The sequence below is a fragment of the Dromiciops gliroides genome, chromosome 1 (assembly GCF_019393635.1).
Source record: "Dromiciops gliroides isolate mDroGli1 chromosome 1, mDroGli1.pri, whole genome shotgun sequence".
NCBI classification, from domain to species: domain Eukaryota; kingdom Metazoa; phylum Chordata; class Mammalia; order Microbiotheria; family Microbiotheriidae; genus Dromiciops; species Dromiciops gliroides.
This window is the reverse complement of record NC_057861.1, coordinates 684,297,471-684,320,350: the sequence shown is the minus strand read 5'-3', so window position 1 is coordinate 684,320,350 and position 22,880 is coordinate 684,297,471. Positions and strand designations below refer to the sequence as shown.

The window sequence follows — 22,880 nt, the reverse complement described above, 5'->3', positions numbered from 1 at the left end:
ATTCCCTTTATAGCCATGAGAACTTGAAAGGGCATTTCCCCACCAAAAGCTGTAATACTGGTGTGCCTTTTCCCCTCTCAGTCTGTAAGCATCCCAATCTCCTGATATACTAGTCTGTATTTTTCCTAATCCAAAAAATTAAAAAAGTAAGAATTCCCAATTTCTCAAAATTTATAAGCTCAGAAAAAGCAAATTAAAAAAAAAGAACAGATTGACCTAACGCTTCCTTCTCCTTTCTCTCTGTCCAACTTGTGAGTCATCCTCAGTAGAAGATTTAGATAGTTTACTATCTATAGCACAATTTGGGCTGGGAAACAATGGATTAGATGATCTCTATAGTCCTAGGCAGAGCTTGCAATAACAGTTCCCACAGAAACAAGTCTCCTGATCTCATGCAATAGTCAATTTATCAATTATCTTGGAACCACAAGGAAAGAAGAAAATAGTTCCCTAGAACTGCAGTGACTTTGCACAACTCCCCAAGGGGAAACCACATTTGGAGAGCTGCAATTTGTCCGTGACTTCCATCGGTCCCTCCTCATGTTTTGTCTGTCGTTTTCCCAGCAGGACTTGTGGCTCCCTGGGACATGATTGCTAGCCAGTCCTCAAACAGCTTGAGTTCTTCTCTGCCCCTGCTTGTGTGGCAAGGATGCTAGACCTACTAATTTGAGAAACAGGAGGAATGTAGAGATCAAAGTAAGAGGCTTAACTAGTTATTGGTTGTGGTGTGGTGGCAGGCCCCTCCCTCATGTGGCAATGGAGGTCCAGTTGGGAAGCAAAGTTTTTCAATGCCACAGTTTGGTTAGATTAATAATACTGCCCACAACTGTCAAAGGAGCTCTGAATATTCCCGTGTCGCTCCAGTATCATTTCATGCATGAAGCTGCTGGATCTAGATGGTTTACTCAGAAAATTGTGTCCCTTGCACTGAGCTGGAAATGTCTTTGTGACCAAGGAAAGAGAAGCTGGTGGAAACAAAAGAAAGACTACACCCCCGCCTTTAAAAATCTTGAATCCTAATCTTTCCTTTTGTTTCTATCCTCATTGCCCATCTCAACCCCATCACTGTCTAAACTTTTTGGGACACTCTGAGTCTTTTCTGCCTCGTCAGAGACAAGGGTTCTCACTCTGTTGAATTGGAACTACTGATCTCATCTCTATAGTAGATTGTTGGGCCAGGAGCCTACATCCTTTTCCTTCCCCAACCCCCATCTCCCTTTGCTTCACAGAATCACTTCCTTCAAGTCTCTCATTTTAGAGAGGAAGAAACTGTAGTTCAGAGTGGGGCAGGGTATTGTTGGCCAAGATCCCAGAACCCAGGTCTCCTACCTACCTTTTGTCTCCTATTATTTCCATTGTACCAGTCTGTTGCTGTGTGACTAGTCCTGAATATGAAAAGTTAAGCTCTTAAAACTTAAAGCCATACTGATACTTTTGGGACACCTTGTACAAGAGATGCCAAAATATTGTTTACAATCAGATAATAATTAAATGGTAGTTATAGACAAAAAATACTATGAATTCAGAAGAGATTTCATAGAGAAAGGTTATCATCTGGATCCTGAAGGATAAACATTCAAAGACAGGGGAAGAGGCCATTGCTGGAAGAACACTTCTATGAGCAAAGGTTCAGACTTTCTCCATTCCCTCCCTTTTTTATTCCCCTCTCATTCCCCAGCTCCCACTTCCTTAACTGGCCTGCTGTAAAAGGGAATGAAAATCTAAAATCTAATATTGTTGTTGTTGTTAAACATTTACTGTTCTTAATTGGCCCCAACCCCCTCCCATTTTTCTAGGTTGAAAAGGGAAAAGTTTAAGTTGTTTAAAAAATATTATCCAAAGTTTGATGTTTTTGAAGGGGGGAGAGGTGTGAGGGTGAGTGTTGGCATGTGATTCTTGCTAGAAAAAAAAAAATTTCCTGAAATTGATACAGTAGACAAGGTTGCATAGGCTAGTGATACTCATTGAGAACATACCACAATTTCTCGTCCAAGCCACAGAGTTGGTACAATTCTCAAATTATTTAACATTTTAGCTGGCTTCGTATAATTATTTGTGTTTATATTTATGTTTTATTTATATTTATTTCTTCATCCATTTATTTCTTCATCTATTCATTATTTTATTTATATAAATGTCTGTGTATGTCTGCACATCACAAATGTGTCTGTGCTTAAAGGAAAGAAACAGACCACTGATGGCGAAATTAATCATTTTCTTGTTTTGGTTGGCAATACTTAAGAGCCTTATAGGCAGGTTGGAAGGCTGTAGGCAATACCCCCTAATGAGTGAGTTATATTCTCAATGTTCTTTTGTTGGCTACTTTGGAACTCAGAATACATTTTCCCACAATACTACTATTGGTGAAGTTTATTTTTCAATATAATCTACAAATGGATTCAACTTGTAATGTATCTGATTACTAATAGAATAATGGAATTTTGTACCTTCACCATAACTGCCTTCTCATGCTGGAGCTGCCTCTTTGGAGTTCCCTCCGCTGATGGGTGAATTTCTGCCCAGATCTTCTATTTGAAGTGCCCAGGCCAACCATAGTCACTTCTCTCCTGTCTCGCCTTTTGACTTTCTGAACTTTTATATCTTGAACTTATGAGGGTACCTTCCCCTCCCCCAACTCTGCCTAATTTTAGCTTCTTCCCCTTCTTCTCTTAGGTTATAAGAATTTTGAAAAAGTCAGGGACTGTCTTTCTTTTTGCTTGCATTTGTATTCCCAGTACTTAGTATAGTTACTGGCTTATAGCAGGAACTTAATAAATGCACTGTGTGTGTGTGTGTGTGTGTGTGTGTGTGTATATATATATAGTAAGGGAAAAATCCATCCTCTTCTCAATAATTCTCAGGAACTCAGCAGTGAGGTGACAAAGGCTTTATTTTCTTCTCATGAGAAGGAGGCACCCTAGTGTGCAGCTAGTGGGTGCCCAGAAAGGGTGCTCACAGGCCCTGTTTTATACCCTAGTTCCTAATGCAAATGGACCTTCCGCTTTTTCATCACTGGTGGGGTTACAATCTACGCATAAAAACTAGCTAATCGGACGCAGTACTCCCACCCCTCTTCCTTGTATGGGCATAACTCAGGAATGGACCTTATACTTCCTTATATGGACACAACTCTGGAGAGGACCTTATTGAGACCAGGGCTCCTTGAACCATGTGACCTTGCTAACCTGAGGGGGAGGAGGGGATCTGAGACCTTTGTCCTACAAACAGGTCAAGGGGACTATGACTGACTGTTATATCCACATTGAGAGGAGAAAACTACCCATTTCTCACATATATGTGTGTGTGTGTGTGTGTGTGTGTGTATATGTATATATATAAATAGTTTTTTTCTCTAGGAATTAGTATTTGGGATTTCAACTTGGGGGTGCCAAGAGTGCATCTCCCAAAGGTCCTGCCCCGGAAATTAAGTGAGATGCCCTCTTTAATCCATAAACTCTACCTCCGTCTATCTACTGAGTATTGAGAATGAGAACATATTTAGTCTTCAGCCATGGTTGACTATTCTTGGAGGATAAGACAAGAATCCTAACAGTCAGGAGGTGAGGAACTGGGGTTACTCTGAGGTGAGCAATACAATGAGATGTTGGTGATATGCAGGACAATGTATAGAGGTTTGGAGTGAGGAGTGGGATTTGAATTGTCTATGCTGCAAATTGACAGTAAAAAAACCATTCTCCTACAGTGCTGTACTGACGTGAGTAACAATGATCCACAATGGTGATCCGAGTCTGGCTACTTATATCAGCCTGAAGATTAGTAGATATGAAGAATGAACAGGAGGACTTTGTGACCTGGACAATTCTCTGCCTTCATTGTGATAGGTTTTCACCCTTGTCTGACACACCCTTGTGAGTGTCTGTGTACCTCATTCAGAAGCCATCTACAGGGATTGGCTCAGAGATATATGTCCTCTCTGTGTATTCACAGGAAAGGATGGATTATTAAGTTAGGACTCCACTAGTGCGTATTCACTTGTGGGTAGTGCAAAGGAATTGAGGATTTGGCCTGAATTATTAGTCATATTATGCCAAGGAGGTATGCCACTGATGAGAATCTAGAGTTAGCTTTTGGCTGAGAGTATGGCTCCTCAATGCTGGGCTACACGCCCAAATAACATTCAGAGGAGGCATAAACCTCATACTTCTTTGGAAGGGGAGAAAATCTGGTGTGATCCTCTTGGGGACTTTGTCTCAAATGGAAGGGGTGAAGATAAAGAATGAATGACAGGAATACCAGCACTAATGAGGAGCACATGGCTTTCTCTTTTCCTGCCCGATCCCTTTCAGTAGTGTTGGACAAAGAGTGACATTCAAGAATGTTAGTTCAGGAATAGGACTTCATTCAGTTCTATTAATGTATAATACTTGAAACTGAAGTTTTCACTACAGAAACTGACTCTAAAAAGCAAATTTTGATTTGTCTTGCCTTTGCCCTTTTCTTTTCTTCATAATTGCTCATGGCCTTCCTGACCCATGCAGCTTATGGGACTCTGGTGGGGTGAGATGGTAAAAGTGGGGACCCCCATCTTGGAGAGAGTGGAGCAGGAATGAGACTTATGAGCCATGAAATAGAAGTGAAGGGAGAAGGAAAGCAAATCTCAGTGGCAGTGGAGAAGCAAAAGAAGATGAAGTTTTGGTCCACAGAAACTCTAGAAGACCATTTGAGAGGCAGTGTGGTCCCCAGAGTATGTGGTTTGAATCCCAGAGTTGCCACTTACTACTTGGGAGATCTTAGAGAAAACTCATTGAACTCCTGTGGGCTTCAGTTTCTCATCTGTAAAATGGGGAGTGGGAAGAATTGGATTAGAGATGACCTTGGAAGTTCCTTCTAGCTCTAAATCTATGATCCTGTGATCTATGATATGCGCCTTAGATTATTTTTGCCCTGAATACTAGAAAGAGGAAGGACCTATACCTATACAATTAGTGAAACTTAAAATATTTTCCTTATTCTCACCAAAATACCAAGGCCTTTACAGCCCCAAAAGAGTTTTCTAAGTGTACTCATACTGAGTGGCTAAATTTGAACATCTGGGGAACTATAGGAGACATTCTTCTTATCAACATGACCTAATGGCATTGGGCTAATGCCCTTTGCTCTCAGCTTCTACTGCATTAGGAGATATACAAGAATTAACGGCACTTCACTGTGACAAAGACCTGAAGTTTGTTTGTGGAAGTGGGAGTTGGAAAGGTTCAGTTTGCAAGTATTGTGAAGTGGTGCCGTTTTTTGCATTCTTAATGTTTCAGTATTCTAACTATTTCTCATGGAAGAGATTATGGGGAAGCCAAATTGAAATTGGAATTTGCATTGTGCGAAAATTATTTATTAATATATCGATCACATTGGAACAAATTCATGTTTTTAAAATGCAGTATAGCAGAACTGACTGCGGTATCTAACATTTTGATGAGCCTTAACCTTTGATTAGATAACATTTATAATAAATTATTTATTTGTACAAGTTGTCATAGTTCACATTCCCATAGCACTTTAAGGCTCTCCTTACACCAACCCCATGGCTTAGGTGGTACCAAGATTACGATCTCCATTTAAACAAAGGAGGCTCAGAAAGCATAAATAAACTAGCCCAGGTTTGTACAGCTGTTCACCAATGAGAACCCTTCTCTCTCTCTCTCTCTCTCTCTCTCTCTCTCTCTCTCTCTCTCTCTCTCTCTCTCTCTCTCTCCATCCCTCCATTCTTGAGTCCAACAGTTTTCTCCCACACCAAGCTGCTTCTTGTGCATTTCATGAAATTTATTATAGGTATTAGTGTTAAAGATGACAATTTTGTTCTTCTTTTGAAATTCTTTATAAACTAAATATTCTTGCTCACTTTGTGTGACATTCTTCTTCCCCATATTCTCTGCCAGTTAGAGTTCAGTATAGACAGGAATTTCTTTCTTTAAGACTTCCAAAAGTCTATTACTTTATTGATCTTAATAGTTTTCTCCACTAATGTGACATTTCTTCATGATTTGTTCTCCCCCAACCCCTCCACCCCCCAAATTGGCAACAAGACTTTTGGTGATGAGTCTTTCAGCACTTATCCCGGCCATATACCCCATTAGAAATCCATCCATCCATCCATCCATTCATTTTATTCATTCATTCCACATTTAGCTCTGGGCATTATCTCTGATTGTCCCCCATACCTCAAATCCATTTACTGTCTTCCCTGGCTTCCTTTAAGTCTTAACTAAAATCCCATCTTTTACAGGAAATTTTTCTTAATTCCTTTTAATTCTGGTGCTTCCCTCTCAATTAAAAAATCCTTTATATAGCTTTATATATATGTGTGTACATATATATATATGTGTGTGTGTGTGTGCATGCATGTATCTTGTTTATAGATATAGCTTGTTTATATATATAGCTTATGTGTGTATATATATATATGTATATTTCTTGCATGCTGTTTCCCTTCATTAGGTTATAAGATCCTTGAGGAAAAGGACTATCTTTTGCATATTTTTGCATTTATCCCCAGCACTTAGCATAGCGTTTACCATACAATAGGTACTTAATAAATGTTTGTTGACTTATAGTTTCCCAAAACATATCCCAGAACACAGTCTGACTAAATCCTATTTGCCCTTAACCATAGATCCTGTCTATAATTCCAACATAAATGGAGAGAAAGAGTTAAACCCTTTATATTTAACATGAAAAAGCAGCATTTACAAATATTTGGTGTGAAAACAGTTCACCTTTGGCAGAATTATGAAGGAAGTAGAATTTACCTTCTTTGGCCCCTTTCCTTTTGAACATTGGGTACTTTTCCTCACACACCCTAGGAATCACACCAACTTTAGCTTACACTCCTGGGCTCTCATGTTATTCCTATTCATCTGTTGCCTACTTCCTCTTTCCCCACTCTTAAATGTTACCTGTTCCCTAAGGGCCTGAAGTTGACAACTGGGCTTCTCTAATAAAATACTCTCTCTAGGGTGCTAATGAAATAGTGTAGCAACCTCTTGCCAGATAATGTGCATTTTAACTGGGGCCTTCCAAGGTCAGTATCTATGTTGTTACATATATTAGTGAATCTAATAGTAGGAATTTCAAAGTAAGGAGTAAAGAAAGATGGGGCCCATTAAATTGGAAAACAGTATGGCTATCAAGTTCTTGGATATGGTACGTTGGCACTTCTCAGAAAGGGCCCTGGGCCTGATAATCTAAGAGTAATCCAGCAATTTCCATTTGTGGGTAAGAGCAGGAAGAGACAGAACATTTTTTCATCTAGGAAAAAAAAAATGAGGAAGTAATGAAAGGGTAGGGCCCCCTCCAAGGGATGCTTTGTCAAATGTCAGATGCATGAGTGATTAATCCACTCACATCTTGACCAATGAGAGGGCCTACTGCATTTTTTCCTACTATATCCTAACTTTTGTTCTGAGTTTGCTTTTTTAGGATAGAAAGTGTAACACTAGAGATTTTAAACTGAGTTCATGTCTATAAAATGCTTTGTAAACCTTAAAAAGGAATGTATTTCAAATAAGGCCAGTAAGGCACGCTATAGACATTAGCTATTATTAAAAGTTTATGTTTCAAAACACATAACTAGAAAAACAACATTATATGTATTTTTTTTGTTTTTTTTTTGTAGGGCAATGAGGATTAAGTGACTTGCCCAGGGTCACACAGCTAGTAAGTGTCAAGTGTCTGAGGCTGGCTTTGAACTCAGGTCCTCCTGAATCCAGGGCCAGTGCTTTATCCACTGCGCCACCTAGCTGCCCTCAATATATGTATTTTTTATATCTTCAAATCTTGTTTTCTAGTCCAGGGCTTCTTAAACTTTTTCCATTTGCCACCCCTTTTTGCCCAAGAGATTTTTATGCAACCCTGGGTTTATAGGCATATAAAGTAGATATATATATATAACCTTTTATTATTGCCGAATTTTTTGTGACCCCCCACATTCAGTTGCACGACACCATATGGGGTCTGGTGGCACAGTAAATAAAGCACAGGCCCAGGATTCTGGAGGACCCGAGTTCAAATCCGACCTCAGACACTTGACACTTACTAGCTGTGTGACCCTGAGCAAGTCACTTAACCCTGCAAAGTCACTTTGCCCTGCAAAACAAAAAAAACAAAAAAAGAAGCTCTGTTCTAGTCCAAAGTGACCTTAAGAGACTATATACTTACTGTCCCTGCTTAAAACATAACCTTTTTTTTTTTTTTTTTTTAGTGAGGCAATTGGGGTTAAGCGACTTGCCCAGGGTCGCACAGCTAGTAAGTGTTAAGTGTCTGAGGCCGAATTTGAACTCAGGTACTCCTGACTTCAGGGCCGGTGCTCTATCCACTGTGCCACCTAGCTGCCCCTAAAACATAACATCTTAATAATAACAACTTTAACCTAATTTAATAACTCACATTTCTGTTGGAGTTTAATGTAGATGAAACACTTTCCTCATAATTGTCTTGTGAGGTAGGTAGTCAAGTATTATTATTTAGATTTTGCATATGAAGAAACTCAGGTTGAGATACATTACTTACAAATGATTTGTGATTGATTTCCTGTACCATACAGCTTCTGATTTCTATCAAATCCTACATTATTTTGTTTGAAATACTTTCCATGCTGTTAACTTTTCCCTTTTGGGGGAGGGAATAGAAGAGAAGAAAGGGTCATATGACTTTTTTTTTTAACAAAAAAGTAATTTGGAGCCCAATTTGGGGTTTCAAGAAGGTAGCTCAGCTGAACAGTACAAGAAGGAATTAAAAACTTTGCCTACGTTGGGGGTGGAGGGGAAGAGTAATGAGATTAATTTTCTCATGTACTATATGGTATTTGTAAAATTTTCTTTGCTCTCCCCACCCACCAAAGTTCTTTCGATTTCCTGATGTCCAGAGAATCCAAGGGCTGCAGAAAGTCACAGATACCAAGATTTTGCCCCAGTCCTGTTTATTTCTATTTATAGTAAGCTGACATTTGCTATTGACAATGAGTACTTGGGAGAGATGACAGTAGGAAATTCTAATCTTTGGTAAGGTTTCCTTATGCAAATGTAAACCCTTTTTATAGAGAATATATAAACAATGGAGGTACTGGTTTCTCAGCCTGCTCTTCCAGCCTCTGAAAGTTCACAACCCAGTTTGCCAAAGTATAGCTGTCAGCTCTCAAAGGAGAACATACCAGCTAGAGATTGAAGGAGCTTTAGGAACATCTGTTGCACTGCTTCTTGATCTTTCTTGTGTCACAGACCCCTTGGGCAGGCTGGTGAGGCCGGGCAATCCCTTTTTCAGAATAATGTTTTAAATGCATGAAATGAAACACATAGGATTACAAAGGAAGTCAATTATATTGAAATGCAGCTAGATTCTGATTAGTGCCAATAATGAATACCTTCTGGTCACTTTATTCTGATTTATTTAGATTCTCTGCCTATTCCCATTAGGTTGGAAGAATTTACCATGTTTCATATAATTATAACTTTGAATAGTTGAATTCAAATACATAGGATTTATTATCTTCCCTATTTGGGCTCTGGCTGCACAATTTTACATATACATACACATGCCACTAAAAAGCAAACAAATAAAAAATCCCGCAAACCCTCATTTAGTGGGACTTTTTTATTTTACAAGTGAAGAAATTGAAGTTCAGAGTAACTAAGTGATTTGCCCAAAGGCACAGTGGTAGTGAGTGGCAGGACCATTTTGCCTCATCTTCCAAAAGAGGACTTAGGTGTATCTTCTTCTGTGTCAAGTGAAAAATGAAATGTCACACTCCCCATAGTCATTGCTAAGAGGTGCTCAGACTTTCATATGTTAGTACTGTTGTACATCTGTGAGCTTCTCAGTTCAGGCACTTCCTCATACTCCCTGAGCTGAGCAATAATCCACCTTCTCCCATGGTCCTCCTATGCCACTGTATTTGTGCCTTTCTAATGCATGTATTAGAACTTTATGTCTTATAATTGTGTCTTTATCTCACTTCCACATTTGGGTTAAAGTTAGGATTAGAGCTCTAAAAGATGTGGGTTATTCATCTAATGCAAATGGAGTAGGGAGAAAGAAAGGAGGGTCGGGGGTCCATAGGACTCTAATACCATGGGACTGGAGAGAATGAGATGTCTCTAATAGAGTAAGAATGTCCCAATAGAAAACAGAGGACGTGAGGTTAATGGGGAGGAATCTAATATAGGGCTAGGGTTAGATCATATCGTATCTAAACTCTGTGTCTCCCCCAGGATTAATATAGGCTTTGCACACAGTTGATGCTTAATGAATGTTTGTCAAATTGAGAGAAAAAAAAAAGAATGGATAATACTGGCAAAAGTTAGGCTCTTTCCTTCTTTCTCCCTCTATGGAAAAGGATTGGCATCTTGGTAGGTTGCTTGATTTTGAAGAGAGTCTGACTCCTCATGGTGGAGAGAGACCCAGAAGATTTGTCCCAAAAGGCTCAGTGCAGGTTAAACTTGCATTTATTGCTTTGTGTTTATTACCTTGGTCTCCTCTCTGAAGGTCAGCTTAATTCTCCAACCCTGTTGCCCTGTCACCCAACTTCAAAAGGTAGAAAGGTGATAGAAAGTAAGGCATAAGTGTTAGAGTGAGGGAATAAAATGTAGCCAGTTAGCTAGAGGATAGGATTTTGCCTCTTGCTGCCACCTCAGGTAGTGGAAAGCAGCTACTGGCTATTACTTTATTTGAATACTTTGCCCTGGCATTATAAAGTGCTTTCCTTACATACTTGTGGCTTTGAAGTAGAAAGAAACAAATATCTTTCTTTGGTGGGGTGGGGAGTGGCGGGGGGACATTTACCTTTATTTTCTCTTCAAACTTCAAAATGAGTGAGTGAATCCAGTGATAGGAAAGGGGATGGGACAGCCAGGGCTAGGAAGGGCCGTGTATAGTTAGTTGCTTGTGAAACTCTAGACTAACAACATTAAAAGAAACCCTTCCTTGTTTTCAAGGATGTTACTCCGTAACTGTAAAGTCTTTGTTTCTTTTAAACAAATACATGAAAATTTACACATCCTGATTTCATTTCATCCAAGATTGACTTCTCCATCCTTCTAGTGATCTCCTGGCAAAGCCTTAAATTAAATTTATTCCGATGCTCTTGCCTTTTTGGGATTAGCCTCAAAACAATGGCTTTGCAGTAGAATTAGATCCATTCTTGGACCCCTCCCCACTTCAACAAAATAAACTGATGCTGTGACCTGGGTCCTAAGACATGTTTCAAAAGTCCAGAGTCATAAATTAATTTTGATTAAAAAAAATCGTCTGACTTAGCCACATCACCCGCTTTATTCCATGAAGGTGGCTTCTTCCAAAAATCACAGCCACCTTCTAAGGATGAATGTTGGTCAACACTGAATATATTTAGAAGAAATATGTTGTGGGTACTAAAGTGAATTCCTAAAATTGTTTTGAACAAAGACATACTTTTAGGGAAAGGGTATATCCTTCAAAAAGGACTTCATGAAACGGGATGATATTCTATTGTGCAGGGATAGGCTCTGGTTTATTAACATATTACCTTTTAGTTATGGTGCATATAAGATCTGATGGTCTCTATTTAAAAGTTATTCATAGGTGTTAAGTACATTGCCATTCACTACAAAGGGAGATTCATCTGTATATTGGTGTTAAATTCTATTAAACATTTATTAATTAGCTACTGTAAAAATGCAAGGCAGTGCTTGGCGCTAGGGATACAAAGATGAAAAAAACAACAACCCAGCCCCCTACCTTTAAGCAGTTCGCATTTTGTGGGGGTGGGGAGGGGGAGAGTATACAATATGTATTCAAATAAACATGAAATAGGGTAGAATGTGGTAGTAAAAATTAAGAGCCAGACAAAATACTTTAGGAAAATTGAATATGGAAAGGTCACTTTCAACCAGAGGGTGATTAAGCAGGAAGGAATCCAAGACTTCTTCAACTTCACATTTAATTTATCCATTTAGCAAGGGACTGGGAGTTCTTGTGTGGAGAATAGCCCACTTGAATGGGTGAAGTTGGGAGAGTACAATATTATGGTAAGATCAGTATTTATGAAAAAAGAATGATGATGGATTTCAACCACTAGTGATGATCACCATAGAGATTGTGTCTTTCCTTGCATTTGACTTAGTGGGCAAAGAAAGGCCCAATCAAAATGGAAACATGGAATCTATTTTCCTCCTTGCTTTCCTGATCTCAGAGACTCTAAAGATAAAGTTGTATTGGCTATTCAGATGGGAGTCATCATTCTTCTCAGACTGGTCATACTCTAATTAGAAATGTCTTCTTGTAGTTAGCCCAGATATAGGCAGGCAATTCTTTGTTTATTTTTTTTTCTGGGAAAGAATAAGTAGGTTACTTATTTTTCCTTTAGAAAAACCTTTTAAGTTTTAGGGTTTTTTTAGGTTTAGGGTCGTTGAGGTCCTTCTTTGATCAGGACTTGTTAAAGAGTTTTAGGATCAGTTCTTTCTATTGTTTAGAATAATGTAACTTGTGAAAATACAAACTCAGCAAATATTTTCTAAATTTGTTTGAGATCTTATTTTTATTTTTCCAAAATTATTTTTCCATTTCAAAAGGATGGAAACCTACAATCTGGAATTTTTCCCACTCAATTCATTGCTTTTTAAGGAAGACACTATTTGATGGAAGTTTTCATCCTTTTCTGTTTCTCCTAGTGAATAGAGAGTTGGCCAAGAATACCTGGGTTTAAGTCCTGCCTATGACAGATAGTTTACTATGTCATTCTAGGCAAATCACTTACATGCTAGGTTCTCTCTCTCTCTCTCTCTCTCTCTCTCTCTCTCTCTCTCTCTCTCTCTCTCTCTATATATATATATATATATATATATATATATATATATATATATATATATATGGGCTTCTTAAACTTTTTCCACTCATGACCCCTTTTTGCCTGAGAAATTTTTACTCAATCCCAGGTATATAGGTATATAAAATAGTTATACATAAAATTATACTGTTGCCAAATTGTTTTCGACCCCCACATTCAATTACTTGACCCCATACAGTGTCATGACCCACAGTTTAAAAGCTTTGCTCTACACAACTGTCTAAGATTATAAGTTCAGAGAAAGTGCTGACTGCCATTAGTAGATGGAATTTCCTCAAATGGGTATTAGGATTGATTCTTTTATCCTTTAAGAAGTACAACTATATTTAGAAAAAAAAATTTTTTTGGTGAGGCAATTGGGGTTAAGTGACTTGTCCAGGGTCACACAGCTAGTAAGTGTTAAGTGTCTGAGGCCAGATTTGAACTCAGGCTCTCCTGAATCCAGGACCGGTGCTCTATCCACTGCGCCACCTAGCTGCCCTATATTTAGAATTTAGGGAAGAAAGGGGAAAAATAATTTAATATTATAGGCCTGGCACTAGTTTCTTTGTCCAAATTAACCATTTAGGAAAGGCTAATCTTGAAAAAGGATGAATATGAATTGAAATTATTATTATTTTGCTGTGGGTCACTTGGTTCCAAAAGATGTACTTAGAGTATTTGGATGATGAAGTTAATTTTGAAATCACTTCTACGATTTTGGGGAGCTTTATAGCTTGGTAGGAAGAAAACATATAAACCATTGTAGGCCAGGTTGAGGGTCACATTGGGAATTATGATTATGAAGGATTCAACAAGAAAATGAACAAGAATTTAAGGCCACAGGTGGTATTCTAATCACTACTACTGAGTGAAGGTTTGGGAAGTGAACAGCTCATTAAGGAGATGGAGCTTGAGAATGGGATTTGAACGTTTGAACCATGATTTAAAATATAGGAATGATGGGTTGATGACCATGGAGGGAGTGTACCTAAAAAGGGCTGCAAGAATGGATTTGACTCAAGTCTTGTAAATGTAATCAAAAGTTCATTAAACTGAAAAGTCAAATGCAAGGAAATACACAATCTCTATGGTGATCATCACTAGTGGTTGAAATCCATCATCATTCTTTTTTCATAAATACTGATCTTACCATAATATTGTACTCTCCCAACTTCACCCATTCAAGTGGGCTATTCTCCACACAAAAGGAGAACAATTCTATGTATATCCACCAAGCTGGAAGCCAGAGAGAGTACAGGAAGAAGGTTATCAGAGTAGAGAGCCAGAAATTTTCAGGAGACAAAATGCAACACAAACAAACAAAAAACCATCAATAAAAACAAAAATAAACCAAAACCAAAACAATTCAGCAATAAAATGCCTGAGAAGAATACATGCCAATGTATGAAATATAAGTAAAAGAAGGGCAGACTCGGTCAGTGAAGAAACCTGAGATCATACCATTCCTCCAAATTAGTGCTATCCCAAATTGGAACGGGCTCTTGTAGGAAGTAGTAGGTTCCCTCTCATTAGATGTCTTCAAGAAAAGATGAACATTTCCCTCTCCTCTACATCATAGACAGAACTGCGATTAGCATGGGTGGTGGGCTTTGTACCAAGGCAAGGGTGCTTCCTCCCTAAGGTGCTCATGTGTTTATTGCTTTGAAGTCTGCTAGTTGAGGGAATAGTTGAGAGCACTAAGGGATCAGGCATGGACCTCACCTGTGGTCTGACTTCCCCACATTTTCCCCTCTCACCCCTGATCCCTCTATGAGAAAAGACAGACTCTCTAAGGGTTAGGGGCTGCCCCCTTTTCTGCCAGAATGTTATCTAAAATATCTCCAGTACTACTACTACTACTACTACTACTACTACTACTACTACTACTACTACTACTACTACTACTTCTTCTTCTTCTTCTTCTTCCTCTTCCTCTTCCTCTTCCTCCTCCTCTTCCTCCTCCTCCTCCTCTTCTTCTTCCTCTTCTCCTTCTTCTTTCTCTTCTTCCTCTTCTTCCTCTTCCTCTTCTTCTTCCTCTTCCTCTTCTTTTTCTTCCTCTTAATCTTCTTCCTCCTCTTCTTCCTCTTCCTCTTCCTCCTCCTCCTCAGTATCATTTATATAGCTACAATTTACAAATATCTCATTTTGTCCTCACAACATCCCTGGAAGGTAGGTATCCCTATTTTACACATGAGGAAACTGGAGCAAAGGGAAGTTAAATGATTTACTGAGTATCACACAGCTAGTAAAGCAAATGAACCTGGATTTGAACTCAGGTTTCCCTAAATCCTGACCCAATGTTCTATCCACTGTGCCATGTAAGAGACTCAAATGAATTTGCCTCAGCCACAGAGATTCCTAGTTATAGCCATGATTGTGGACATGATTTACAATAAAGTATGTTTTATCATGCTTTATCTGAAGTCTCCGAGTTCTTTTCCAGCCCCTAGGATTCAGTGATTCTGTGAGTTTAAATAAGCCAGGTTGCAGCTGGTTCTCTTTGGCTTATAATATATGTTCATCTCTATAGATCCCTCGTGTTCTTGGCCCTCCAAGATTCCCAAGTAAGGTTTTTAATATTATAAGATATTGAACATAGAATACATTGATTGTATGTTTGGCAAATGATGACTTTCCTTCTTGGTTTACATCTACTCTTTTGTTTAACAACCTCAGGACACTAAAAATATCAAGTGCAACTTAAGTCTATTTTTGTTTTGAGTTATATAGAGTTAAAGGTAGGGTTCTAAGACTGTAGCCATTTGTAGGAACCTTGTAAGACTACTCTAAAAAGAAGAAGAATTGTAAGATTGGAAGAAACCCAGGGAAAGTTTATCTTTTCATATTTGGGGAGGATTACATTTCAAACATCCCAGAGAAATAGGAAATCCATTCCACTCTAAGAGACCATGTGAGGTTTCCTCAGCTTTTCTCAGTGATCCATTTTAATATTTATCAATCTTTGCTCTTAAGAAATTCTTCTCTCTACAATAGTACCTCCTCAGGAAGAGGACACAATTCTTAGACAGAAATTCATTGTAAGAGTTATAGATAATGCAAATGACAAATTAGATCCTTTACTATTTTGTTGGGGGGGGGTGGCTTGGTTGAAAAGAGGTAAAGAACAATGAATATTTGAAGCAGGCCAACACAAAACAGGTTCACTGACCTTATAGTTTTATTTGTCTTTAGATAGACTGTAAATTCCTGAATGGCAAGTCCTCATCATTTTTACATATTTTTCTCTTTCTAAGGACTTGTGTTGTGTACACACATTCCATGGGTGCTCAATTAATACTTGCTAAATTAATAAACTTGCCACCAGAAACTGTATTTTTTGCTCAAGCACAGTTGTGATTATGAGTACCATGTTTCATAACTTTAAAAATTCCAATACAAAGGAACTTCCTGTCTTTGATCAATGTGTCCCAGCATCTAATTGAGATCTTTCATGGTATTATGATATATTTCATTAGATACTTGAACTCTCATCATTCTCTTCCCAAAGGTAAATGGATTCATTTTTTTAACTTTTTGGTACAGCTTGTTTTCCAAACCTTTTGTTCATTTTTGAGCTCTTTCAGGCATCTTTAAAGTACCTTTTCATTTATATAACCCAGAACTAGATGAAGAAATATGAATAAACCCATTAACTCAAGGGGAGATTAGTTCAATGTTTCTACCATACCATGTGTATTTTTTAAAGTCACAGCACGCCATGTTGCTAATTCCTGGGTATATCATTATTTACTATAACTCTGACCTTTCCCTGCTATACTAATTTGTAGCCAGTCATTACCTATCTTGTATTTCAAAGTCATAGAACAGAGAGAGAGAACTCAGGAGGTCAATATCAACAGTCTTTCCTTAGAACTAATATTTAATCATTTGCAGCTTTCATTATAATTCCTTAATGGAGTTAGCAAACTTAAGCCTTTGTAAAGAATAGCTCAAGAAATGAAGTAGAGTTTTGGATACTGTGGGGACCAATTTTTAATTGGGGAGTGCTAGCTAAGCGGCTTACCACAATATTGGGGCAAGGAAGGAGACCGTCAGCCTCCCTCAAAACAGAACAAGATTTATTTTAACAAGAACGAACTTAAAAAAAAAAAAGCCACAAACAGGATCAGTAGGATCAAGGGTAAGAAAATAAAATGGGGAAAGGGAAATTATAATACCTGAAAAAATACCACCGCCCAGGAATCAGCTGAAAATACTCAGCAGAACGCCTGTCGCTTTCCAGCTTCCTCCTAGAATGCCCAATTCTCCTCCCCAAACCTAGAAATACCCCACACAGTCCCAGCCAATGGGATGGCCGCTCTGACAGTCACATGACTGCCCTCACTAGGCTTCCAATCATTATAATTTTGCCAGGCACATGTAGGCGTGGGCGAGTGGTGATGATGTGAGGTGCCAGAGCCCTGGCAAGGTCTACAACCAGTGGGTGGAGCATCGTGCAGTTTGCAGAGCCCCAGGCCAGTGTGTGCTGAGGCATAAAAACCTCAAATAACAATTAATTCTTTACAATAGGTAAAAATCTAGCCAAGAGATAGATATAAACCCACTGAACTGGGTCATAAATCTTTGCTCTCTAGAGGCAGTATGGTGCTTATATTCTGAAAACCTCATGAAAACCCTGAAACCTTTAGATGTTTCTTACAGAAGAGGAACTAGTGTTACATCTTGGGATGGTGGCAACAGCCACTTTTCAGGGCTTTCTGTCTCTTATATTTTTTCTTCTTAAATCCACCTTTCATAGCAGCAGGGGTAATTTTTCCTATGCATAGATCCGATCTTCTCATTATATTAAAAATATTCAGTGGCTTGCTATTTCTTACCAAATGTTGTTCAAAATTTCTTTGCTTGGCATTCAAGGCCTTTTACGATTTTGTACCATTCCTCATTTCTAGCCATGCCTCATTATTTCCCTTATATGGACATTGTTCATGCCTTTCCCAGGGCCTGGAATGCCATCTCTCTTCTTCTTTTTCTGTTGGATTTCCCCCTATACTTCAGAGCCATACTTAAATAATAACTCCTCAAATCTTCCCTGGTCATCCCTTTTAATAAAGATCTTTGTCTATAGACATCGTGTAGTATTTAGTTTTGTAGCTCCTTTAGCTTATTAAGTAATATTATGTATTATAATTCTCTATATTGGTATCTTTCTTTAAAGAGTATAAATTATTATATCACTCTGCTTACACACAATTATTATCATCCATCATTCCTAAAGCACTTTAAAGTTTGCAATATTTCTTTTATTTAGAGTTTTTAGACAGGGCTCATAGTATGGGGGTTATATTAGTGATCCAAAGGATCATAGATTTTGAACTGGAAGGGACATTAGGCATCTGGTCTAACATTTTAACTTTGAATAGTTGAGGAAACTTAGGCCGAGATAGGGTAAGTGACTTGCCCAGAGTCACAGTCATTTTCAGTCATGTAAAACTCTTTTTGTGACCTCATTTGGGGTTTTCCTGGCAAAGATAATAGAGTGGTTTGCCATTTCCTTCTCCAGATTATTTTATAGATGAGGAAACTGAGACAAACAGGGTTTAGTGACTTGCCCAGGATCACACAGCTAATAAGTATCTAAGGCTGGATTTGAATTTAGGTCTTCCTGATTCCAGGCCCAGTGCTCTATCCACTGCTCCAGTATCAGAGATCAAGTCTAGTGTTCTTTTGACTAGATCTACCACTTCCTTTATCCTCTTTATAGAGAGCATGCCCTTGGACCCCATCCAGATGTCCACAAAGTAATTTAAAGATAAGATTTGAACCCTAAGTATATTGATGAAGACTGAATGTATTTGCCTATAACAGTGGTAGTGATCTGAAGGAATGTAGAATACATATATAATTCTCCTGATCTTAGAAGGAAAATGTGGTGTGATTATATTAGAGAAGGAAAATTATGTTGATTAGATCAATCCGTACGTTTTAAGTTTTGGAGATCTGAACTGCAGATAGCACTTTTGGTATAGATGGCCCAAGATCATCATCTTCATCTGTAAATTACTCTTATGAATGACACAAAGCATTTTTATTGACCTTTTTGATTGTACCAATGAATAATTTGATTCATTTAGGTATATTCTATAATGATTTAGAGATTCATTTCTTTGGCTATTACTTTTTGCTCAGCACCCATAATCTTATAAGTATCTATTTTCTTGTCCTAGTATCTACCCATATTGAAGGTCATTTAACACCATTCGGTATTTTAGTTTAGCCTTGTTAAGTTGATATTTCACTAACTTAGAAGATCTTGGTGTCATGAATGAATTCAGAGACCTTAATTTGTATTTGAGTTTCAAACAATCTATGAAAAGTTACTAAAAAAAAAAAAATGGAATTGTCCCAAGAATGAACACTAGAGTACACTACTGTTCTTCATTCCTAAAGATATCCATTTATCTTTGCCTTTTTTCTTTCCTCTCTATCTCTTGCAAGACAGTGCTCCAGTTCCTTAATGCTTTGAACTCTAGAAAATTCTTGGGAGTCAATTACTATGTGGAGAATATTTTGAAATAGTTTGTTGAAGTTCACTATATCACATGGAAACTATTCATAGAATAAAGCTAAAATAGTAAAATGCTTCAGTCTAAATTAGATTGGTAGAGCCATTCTTGAAGCAAAATGAGCATCACTCTAGTAGGAATAGATTTCTTTTAACATGAAACTGAAACTTTTCTTGTAGCTATATGATTTAAATAAACATGAAAACACTAAACAGGTGAAGTGAATAAGGATAAGTTCTTATAGACTATTTTCATGTGACAGAATCTTTTCCATCCTCCAAGATTTACCTTACATGCCACATCCTTTATAAAGAATTCCCTGATCCTAATTCCTCCTTGAAGCTTTCCCAGCTCTTTGTTCAATCCTTTCCTTTGTACTTATATTTTTAATAATAATAATTGAGATGTGCCTCGAGGATGGTAAACTTTGCACGAGCTGTTATTTGATCCCAACAACCCTGGGAAATAACCCTGATAGTTACTATGTTGCCATTTTTTTCTGATGAGGAAACTGAGGCTCAGAATGGTTAAATGACTTGTCCATGGTCATTGTTGTTCAGTTGTTTCCATCATGGCAGAGTCTTTGTGACCCCATTTTGGGGGTATCATGGCAAAGATACTGGAGTGATTTGCCATTTCCTTCTCCAGATAATTTTTGACACGAGGAAACGGAGGCAAACAGGGCTAAAGGACTTGCCTAGGGTCACATAGCTAGTAAAGTGTCTGAGGCTGGATTTGAACTCAGGAAGATGAATCTTCCTGACCCCAGGCTTGGTCCTCTATGCACTATGGTGCCACCTAGCTATCCTTGAACCACCTCATGATAAATGTGAGGGACAGGATTCTAATCTTAAGTCTACCCTGACTCCAAGTTCAGTTGAATGCTCCTCTTGAATATGCTTCTAAATTGTAAGCTCTTTGAGGAAATTAATTTTTGTATTCTGTACCATTTAGCACAGTTCCTTGCATAGAATAGATGCTTAATAGACAACTGAATGATTATGAAAAATATTTCCAGGAGTTTTAACAAGAAAATATTTCTCTGGCAGTGTGTTGTGGTCTGTTGTTTATAGCATCCCAAGACACAATGTTCTGCGTGTGTGTAGTAGTCATTTAAAACATGTTATCTGTGGGGCCGGCTAGGTGGTGCAGTGGATAGAGCACCGGCCCTGGATTCAGGAGGACTTGAATTCAAATATGGCCTCAGACACTTAATACTTAGTAGCTGTTTGACTCTGGGCAAGTCACTTAACCCTCATTGCCCTGCCAAAAATAAAACAAAACAAAACAAAACATGTTATCTGAAATAATGGTTATTTAATTGAATTCATCATTATATATTTAAAATAATCCAAATAATTTAGGTTGTGATCTGAAGGAAATATACTAATATAACTTTTTACAATCACGGATGTGTAGGTTTGTAGAGTTGGAAGCAATCTGAGAAAGCTAATATAATCTCCTCACTCTGTAAAGGATTCATCTAGTTGTCTTAAAGATTTCCTAGAACTCTCCCCACCCTAATCTATAGACTTTGCTGACCCACAGATAGCGTGATACAACCACAGAAGCATGATGGGTCCACAGATAACACAGTATAATCCCTGGACTCCCCAGACTGAATCTGATAGTGTACAGCCAGAACCTGTAAATGAATCAGTTTACTCCCTGGATATTAATTGAGCTTTCAGACAGGTTAATTTAATATGGACTAGGAGGGTGATCATAATGCCTCACATTTGTTCAATGTCTCTAAGTTTACAGAGCACTTTCTTATGTATTATTTCATTTGATTCTTAAAAGTAAGTGCGACAGGTATTATTTTCTGCATTTTACCAATGTAGGAAACTCCAGAGATGTTAAGTGACTTTCACAAGGTCACATAGCTAGGAGAGGTGGCAGAACTAGGTCTCACAACCAGACTGTCATTTTGTAACTTCTTGCTCCACCCTGTGACTATTGACTGTGAAAATCTGAACTTTGAATGAAGTTTCCCAGGAAATGTCTACATCTTTTATTTCTCTGTACACTATTTGTATCCATTGTTAGATAGGTTAAGGTAAGGAATGACATGATTATTCTCTACTCCCCCTCACCTCTTTTACATTGAGATAGAAGTTGTGTGGTTTGTTCCAAGATAACTTAGACTTAATTGATTTTGACCAAATTCAGAACCTTTGTAAATGCTATTACTATAAATTTTTGATTTTCTTATTTGAACTTGATAAAACAACAAATAAAAACATTGTCTATACGAATAAAGAAAGAAAGAAAGAAGAGAAAAAAAGAGCATTGTCAACTCTACCCACAATTCTCCATTACTTAGTTTTGTATAAACGTTAAAATTCAATCAATGTATGGCTGTTTTGCCATCTTGAAACAAAATGGCATGTACTTTTCCCCCAAAAAAGATCCTCTACAATTTCAAAACTTATTTTAATGAACTTTGGCATGAGGATAGAAAGGTTAAAGAGATATGCAGATGTATTAAAGGAGGTTTATTGTTCACAGGACTACTGATTTAGGGTTTATTATGTAAACTTCAAAATAATGTCACATTTTTAACCAAAGCTACACCACACTTACCATTCTCTGGCTCTTGCTTCCTACCCCAACTCCCTTTCCTCCATAAGAAAGCAATCTACCTCAGACACTTGACATTTACTAGGTGTGTGACCCTAAGCAAGTCACTTAACCCTCATTGCCCTGCAAAAAAAAAATATTGGGGCAGCTAGGCGGCACAGTGCATAAAGCACTGGCCCTGGATTCAGGAGGACCTGAGTTCAAATCCGACCTCAGACACTTACACTTACTATCTGTATGACCCTGGGCAAGTCACTTAATCCCAATTGCCTCACCAAAAAAAAAAAAAAAAAAAAGGCATTCTAAATTGCAGTGACTCAGTTAATTGGAGCTGGGGCATGGTCCAAGGTCAAAATGGACAAACCTAAGTGTCAAGCAAAGAGAATGGCAGGATAACAAATTTCTAGACCTTCCAGACCATTATGTGTTTCACCGGCCTGCTGCTCGTACTCCTGGATATGCTCCAGTTTGTCAATGTCCCTCTCCAAATGTGGTTCCCAGAATTGAACATGATACTCAGATGTGGTCTGACCAGCTCAGAATACAGGGGGACCATTAATTACCTGCTTCGTTTGGGACACTTTCCCTAGCATCTATGTAACATTGCTCTCTGTTGGAAATAATCACCTTTTTGTGCTATGATTTCAAAATATGCCTGATTTGCTTGTTTGAGTTAGCTGAGGAAGAAAAATATGAAGAAGCATTCCTGCATAATCTTTTTCTTAGTGCTTTCCAAAACACCGTTATCAAATGGCAAGTATGAAAGGTGTTTAGATTACTACTTGATAATGACCCATTACTTGGGCAGTGTTTGCTGGACAAAATTAAATAGTTTTTTTTTTTTGATAACTGAAACCTGAAGAAACCACAGTGTTCTTATTTTTTTTTTAAACAAAATTGATTTCCCTGTGGTCAGCATTCCTGAAGTGGATTGAAATCCTAGTAATATAGCCTCGTGT

The 22,880-nt window shown here is 38.0% G+C and overlaps 1 protein-coding gene across 3 annotated transcripts in view; it reads left to right on the top strand.

Annotated features, from left to right (window-relative positions):
- The window catches only part of TNS3 (tensin 3), a 429,194-nt gene that overhangs the window by 65,766 nt on the left and 340,548 nt on the right, over nt 1-22,880 (top strand). The gene's annotated exons all lie outside the window — the stretch shown is intronic.